Source organism: Coturnix japonica, chromosome 5, assembly GCF_054131305.1.
Source record: "Coturnix japonica strain WE chromosome 5, WE-NBRP24, whole genome shotgun sequence".
In the NCBI taxonomy this organism is placed as follows: domain Eukaryota; kingdom Metazoa; phylum Chordata; class Aves; order Galliformes; family Phasianidae; genus Coturnix; species Coturnix japonica.
Genome location: NC_140667.1, coordinates 56,531,545 through 56,538,400, shown reverse-complemented (window position 1 = coordinate 56,538,400; position 6,856 = coordinate 56,531,545). Strand labels below are relative to the sequence as shown.

At 54.0% G+C, this 6,856-nt stretch overlaps 2 non-coding genes across 2 annotated transcripts; both read right to left on the bottom strand.

The window, feature by feature from the left end:
- Positions 1–722: 722 nt before the first annotated feature.
- LOC146760874 (U2 spliceosomal RNA) lies at positions 723–913 on the bottom strand. The gene has a single exon (XR_014947285.1). It is a non-coding gene; the product is annotated as a U2 spliceosomal RNA (small nuclear RNA).
- Positions 914–4,361: 3,448 nt separating this feature from the next.
- Positions 4,362–4,552, bottom strand: LOC146760873 (U2 spliceosomal RNA). The gene has a single exon (XR_014947284.1). It is a non-coding gene; the product is annotated as a U2 spliceosomal RNA (small nuclear RNA).
- Positions 4,553–6,856: the final 2,304 nt, after the last annotated feature.

The window sequence follows — 6,856 nt, the reverse complement described above, 5'->3', positions numbered from 1 at the left end:
CCATTCCAATGCCTGACTACACTTTCCGAAAAGTAATACAAGAGAAGAGGCCAACCCCCAGCTCACTGCAACCTCCCTTCAGTTAGTTATAGAGAGCAATCAGGTCTCCCCTGAGCCTCCTCTTCTCCAGGCTGAATATTCCCAGCTCCCTCAGCCTCTCCTCATATGGCCCCATTGTGCTCCAGACCCCTCATCAGCTTTGTAGCCCTTCTCTGAACACGTTCCAGGCCCTCAGTGTCTGGAGAGAGAATTCGAGGTGTGGCCGCACCAGTGCTGAGTACAGGGGGACAATCACGTCTCTGCTCCTGCTGGCAGCACTGTTTCTATACAGGGCAGGATGCCGTTGTCCTTCTTGGCCACCCGGGCACACTATCGGCTCACGTTCAGGCCAGCATCCATCAATACCCCCAGGTCCGTTTCCTCCGCACAATCCTCCAGCCACTCCGCCCCAAGCCTGTAGCGCTGCCCGGGGTTGTTGTGGCCAAAGTGCAGGACCCGGCATTTGCTCTTGTTGAACTTCATCCTGTTGGTTCACCCCAGCTGTGCAGCCTGTCCAGATCCCTGTGCAGGGCCTCGCTCCCCCCAGGCAGATCCACACTCGCAGCAATTCGGCGCCATGTGGAACTGACTGAGCTGCCCTCCCTGCCCTCACCCCGGCCATCACCGCACACCCCGCCCAGCACTGGGCCCAGCTCTGCCTTTCACCACCACGCTCCTCCCGGGGTAGGTGCACCGTGCCCGGAAGTACTGCCATACCGGGACGATGCGCGGAGCGGAGGGAGCAAGCTCCGGGTCCAACTCCCGCACCCAAAAATCCGTTTAATATAAAGTCCTCTCATCGAGGACGTATCAGATATTAAACTGATAAGAACAGATACTACACTTGATCTTAGCCAAAAGGCCGAGAAGCGATACCTGTAGCGCCGCCCGCACACCACCCGGCCCCACGCGCGCCCCCGACACCTCACGGTCGCGCACCCGCCGCCAGCCCCGCCCCCTCCGCCTCCTCCCCAGCCCCGCTCCCACCCCGCTCCGCCGGTGCCGCTCCCGCTCTGTCCCCTGGAACGGCCTCGCCGGGCCCCGGTTCATCGTGGCGGAGCGCTCCCGGCGACCCCCGCGGCTCTGATTAGCATGGACACGCCTCTCCACTCAAGCCCCGCCCACAGCCCGTCCCTCACTCTCATTGGTCGCTACTCCGCAGGCTCCGCCCCCAGCTCTGATCCCGCCTTTCAACTCCACGAGACGTCGCGCTGGTGATGACGTTATCAGAGTGCGACGTCGCGCGGGTGACAACGCAATGCATCGCGCGGCGGGGACGCAGCGTTGCAGCGATAGCGGAGGCGGCGGAGCAGCCCCGGGCTGAGCCCCGGGCTGAGGCCGTGCAGATCATCGCTCTGGGCGGCAGCGCCGTGCGCAAATCCAAGAGCGTGGCCGCGCGTCCCCCCATGTCCGGCCGGTGCCGGGGGCTCCTGGCGGCCGCCAATACAATTGATGGGTTTTGCCTCTTGAAGCTCCTCGGGACTGTGACGTTGTTCTCTTTTATCCGGCTGTGAAGGGATGTCGTGCTTCTGTTGGGCCCAAGCGCATCCTTTAGTGTTGGTCCCTCCGGGCTCTATGGTACCAAATAAATAGCCAGGTGTAGGGCAGTTCATTGGGTTCAGTGGTAGAGCTTAGGGCAAGATCCATCCCACTCATATGAGCCTTTCCTCCAGGCTGCATCAAGCACCACAAATAAAGCAACAAGAGCCCGTTCCTGTCTGTATCTTCTTGCCAGCTGTGTGCTGATGCCGTAGCTTTTAAAACCCTCTCACTTTTGTGGAGGACCCGCATGGCTTTGTACTGCAAAGGGGGGGCCTTGGTCGCTGCTTTAGGGTCTGGTCCACACATGTTCCACCATCCCTGTATTTGTCGCCATTCTTTCTATACCAGTGCTTTACTATTTCTCCATTTCTTTTTTCCCCCCAACGGATATGAAGATGACCCAGAAAAGCTTCAGCTTCACTCAAAGTTCAGTTTGCTCTTTGTTATGGTTTTGTAATTTGGTTGATGTTGGTATTCCACATCAGAACACCATGCCTAATAATGAGAGTAAAGGGGACAAGTTTTTTTTCTGTGGACTGCCTTAAATGTTCATGTGGGGAGGGGCACTGTAGGGGAAGTGGGGAAGGGGATGGGGTTGCTGGCCCGGCTCCCTACGAGGAGACAACACGGTTGGAGCTTCCCGCCTTCTACAGCTCCATCGGTGAGATTGGGGACTTGGTATTCTCTTTGTTGAAACTCTCTTGTTGTTGTTTAACGTTATTAGGTTATTAAACTGCCGTTCGTTCTCAGATCACCTTTTTCCTCCTTCATTATTTTTTAGACCCAATCACAATCTCCCTTGCCTTCCCCTTTCCCGAAACACACGTGGTTGGGCCGTGCCGTGCGTGCCATGCCGTGCAGTGCCGCTAGAGAAAGGGGGGCACTTTTGTTCCTGCTCCCCTGGGTTTGTTCCCACTGTCCCAGAGTGAGCTCTAGAGAGGACTCCGTGACACCCTTTTATTTTGTGTCTGCTGCAGATGGCACCAACGTAGTGAAGGTAAATCACAGCTGTACAGCCCAGGGACATGGAGACTGCTATAAGCACGGGGTGGGAAATGGGGTAGTGCCTCTCTTTGGTACGTGGGGTGGTCTCACTGACTGTAAGCAGTTATAGAGTTGAGGGTTTTTCCCTGTGGGGTGTGGGAACAATTTCCATATATTAAAGAATCCCATCATTCTTTGCTTTGAGTGACAAAGTGTTCTTCCTTGTCAGCTCTTCAATGACACCATCAAGCTGGCAGTTACTTACAAACAGAATTCAGGAGATCTCATGGATGAGGTCATGCAAGAACTGTAGGTAAGAAAGGAGGAGGAGGAGTGCAGGGAGTGCAGCCTGAGGTGGTTAACAGCTCAACCCCTTGTTGAAAGGCTGTACTGAAGGGTGAAAACTTCACAGGAACTGGAAGATTTGCCTTATGCTGACAGCACAGGGTTTGTGTGCCGCTCATATCTAGGTGGGCAGGGGGAAGGTGCTGACCTTCTGAAGAGCTTGTGCTGCTTTAGCCTGAATTTGATAGAACTGTAGCAGTGTACCTGTCATGCTCTTCAGCGTTTTCTTGTCCTACTTCTTTGCAGAGCTTTGACCTGGAGAAGAAGAGTGTGAATTTGTCGGATCAAGAGGAGAGCTGCCCTGAAGAAAAGCCCCATCCTCCTAAGGGCCGCACTTGGGCTCCATCTTTTCTCTCTGCTCCAGTTGTGAGGGGCTGCTCAGAGCTCACCTCTGCAGAGGAAAGCGATTTTTCTCATGCCCTGAGATCTTTGGTGATGGGGAGACAGGGCACGACCTCCCTTGGCTGGGCCCTGACTCCCTGAAAGTCACAGAATCACAGAATTATTAAGGTTGGAAAGGACCTAGAAGATCATCCAGTCCAACCATCACCAATACTTCCCAGCTAAATCATATCCCTCAACAAAACATCCAAACATTTCTTGAACACTCCTGTGGTCAGTGACTCCACCACCTCCCTGGGCAGTCCATTCCAGTGCCTGGCCACCCTTTCTGAGAAGTAATACTTCCTAATGTCCAGCCTGAACCTCCTCTGCCACAGCTTGAAACCATTCCTTCTGGTCCTATGACTGATAAGAGGCCAACCCCCAGCTCACTGCAGCCTCCCTTCAGTTAGTTATAGAGAGCAATCAGGTCTCCCCTGAGCCTCCTCTTCTCCAGGCTGAATATTCCCAGCTCCCTCAGCCTCTCCTCATATGGCCCCATTGTGCTCCAGACCCCTCATCAGCTTTGTAGCCCTCCTCTGAACACGTTCCAGGCCCTCAGTGTCTTGCAGTGAGGGGCCCACAACTGGAGAGAGAATTCGAGGTGTGGCCGCACCAGTGCGGAGTACAGGGGGACAATCACGTCTCTGCTCCTGCAGGCAGCACTGTTTCTATACAGGGCAGGATGCCGTTGTCCTTCTTGGCCACCCGGGCACACTATCGGCTCACGTTCAGGCCAGCATCCATCAATACCCCCAGGTCCGTTTCCTCCGCACAATCCTCCAGCCACTCCGCCCCAAGCCTGTAGCGCTGCCCGGGGTTGTTGTGGCCAAAGTGCAGGACCCGGCATTTGCTCTTGTTGAACTTCATCCCGTTGGTTCAGCCCAGCTGTGCAGCCTGTCCAGATCCCTGTGCAGGGCCTCGCTCCCCCCAGGCAGATCCACACTCGCAGCAATTCGGCGCCATGTGGAACTGACTGAGCTGCCCTCCCTGCCCTCACCCCGGCCATCACCGCACACCCCGCCCAGCACTGGGCCCAGCTCTGCCTTTCACCACCACGCTCCTCCCGGGGGAGGTGCACCGTGCCCGGAAGTACTGCCATACCGGGACGATGCGCGGAGCGGAGGGAGCAAGCTCCGGGTCCAACTCCCGCACCCAAAAATCCGTTTAATATAAAGTCCTCTCATCGAGGACGTATCAGATATTAAACTGATAAGAACAGATACTACACTTGATCTTAGCCAAAAGGCCGAGAAGCGATACCTGTAACGCCGCCCGCACACCACCCGGCCCCACGCGCGCCCCCGACACCTCACGGTCGCGCACCCGCCGCCAGCCCCGCCCCCTCCGCCTCCTCCCCAGCCCCGCTCCCACCCCGCTCCGCCGGTGCCGCTCCCGCTCTGTCCCCTGGAACGGCCTCGCCGGGCCCCGGTTCATCGTGGCGGAGCGCTCCCGGCGACCCCCGCGGCTCTGATTAGCATGGACACGCCCCTCCACTCAAGCCCCGCCCACAGCCCGTCCCTCACTCTCATTGGTCGCTACTCCGCCGGCTCCGCCCCCAGCTCTGACCCCGCCCCTCATTGACACAGCGCTGCAGCTGGGACAGGGATGTGCCGTCAGCACCAACGGGCTCCAGGATGAGAATGGGGGGAAAACCAGGGGAATATAGAGCAAAACTGGGGAGAGTGTCTGAAAACCGGGGGTAAGAGTGGAAAATGGGGGGAAAAAAGATGACAATGGAAAATAAGGGCAAAGAATGGAAATCTTGGGAGTCTTCCTTCCACTCCGCCCCGAGCCTGCAGCGCTGCCCGGGGTTGTTGTGGCCGAAGTGCAGACCCGGCACTTGGTCCAGCCCAGCTGTGCAGCCTGTCCCGTTTAATTTCATTACACTGCCATCAGTGCTGCGCAGTGTGTGTGCGCGCTGCGCGAGCTGAACTAACCCTTCAGGCAGCGCTGCTGTTACGGATGGCTGCAGTCACAACTTCGGCCCTTCTGTGCAGTGAGAAGCTCAGACATCACCTGCAGAAATTATTGTTAAATGGAAAATATGTATTTATATCCTTATGTTTTCTGTTTCACTTGAATTCTTATGTACCTCATTGTAATTTAAATTTGAAATTATTTCCTAGCCCTTGTTCTCATCATCACATCTATATCAAAGAAAGCCTGATAAGCCTTGGCCTCGGCATCCTGCACACTCAGTGGCTTTTTACTAGCCATAGTGAATCATTGTTATTATTCATTACCACTGATACTGAGATCCACATGCATATCAATGGGAATTTACACCCTAAGAGCTGTTAGTTTCAATCAGTAAAGTCTGGATGATGAAAACCAGTGGGACACTGTGCAGGAAGGGGAGCAGGACTGGTTCAGCAGCACAACATGGCGTGACAGCCACCCAGGTCATCAGGAGCATCATCCAAAAGTGGAGGATACCGGAAATGAAGAAATGTGTCTGTCACTTTTCTCTTTTTTTCCTTTCTCCTCTCCTCTCCTCTCCTCTCCTCTCCTCTCCTCTCCTCTCCTCTCCTCTCCTCTCCTCTCCTCTCCTCTCCTCTCCTCTCCTCTCCTCTCCTCTCCTCTCCTCTCCTCTCCTCTCCTCTCCTCTCCTCTCCTCTCCTCTCCTCTCCTCTCCTCTCCTCTCTTTTTCTTTTCTCATTTCGGCAATGTCTTACAAAACTACTGGATTGCTGGCAAGATTGGAGGCAAACTGATGTTTGTTTTGTGCTATGTTTTGAATTAGGCACAAATAGAAAGTCCTCCTGGCAGCTGAGGGCAGCTGAGCCACCCAAGTTACAGATGACAGAATAAGAGACATGCGTGTATACAACATTGTTGGTCAAACACTACAGAGCTGATAAACTGAGTGCATAAGAAAGGACAAAAATTGAAAATGCACTTTGTTATCTCACAGTGTGAAATATGGGAGCACTTAGAAATTTTCAGATAGCGCTGTTCTGAATTGAAATGAGCAGTTGAATCTCATGGGATTGAGCCTCTTAGAGCTTCAGTTTAGCAGGCACCTGCTTTCTGCAGCTATTTTCTTATCATCTTGCACTGCTATTGTTCCTCCACAGACATCAGCACTCTTCTCTCTGCCTTGACTCTAACACTTACTGTACTGGACTCTCCTGCAATCTCTTCCTCCTGTGTTCCTTCCAGTGTTTGCAGTTCCTGGTGGAATTGCCTGGCTGCACATCTGTGCGTGGGGCTGGAGCTGCCTCACACCTGAACCCTTCTGCTGCCAGCTAAACTGCACCTATTGGCACCATCCTACTTCTGCCTTCAGAGACAGCTTCGGTGCTTAAAAAAGAATTCAGTGAATGACAGGAATGAGTAATTATTACAAATTATGGTTTGCTAACACATGGACAAATGCACCTGACAGTAGCTGAGCAAAAGTACATCTCTATAGACGAGCTTTCAAGGCCATGTGTACCACTTCAGGCAGCACAACCACACTCCACCACAGAATTATTTCAGTGAATAATTCGGGAGATGAATTCCTGGTTCTCTTACTTCCTGGTAGCAGCATCTGAATGAGTAAAGTGTAATGAAAGTG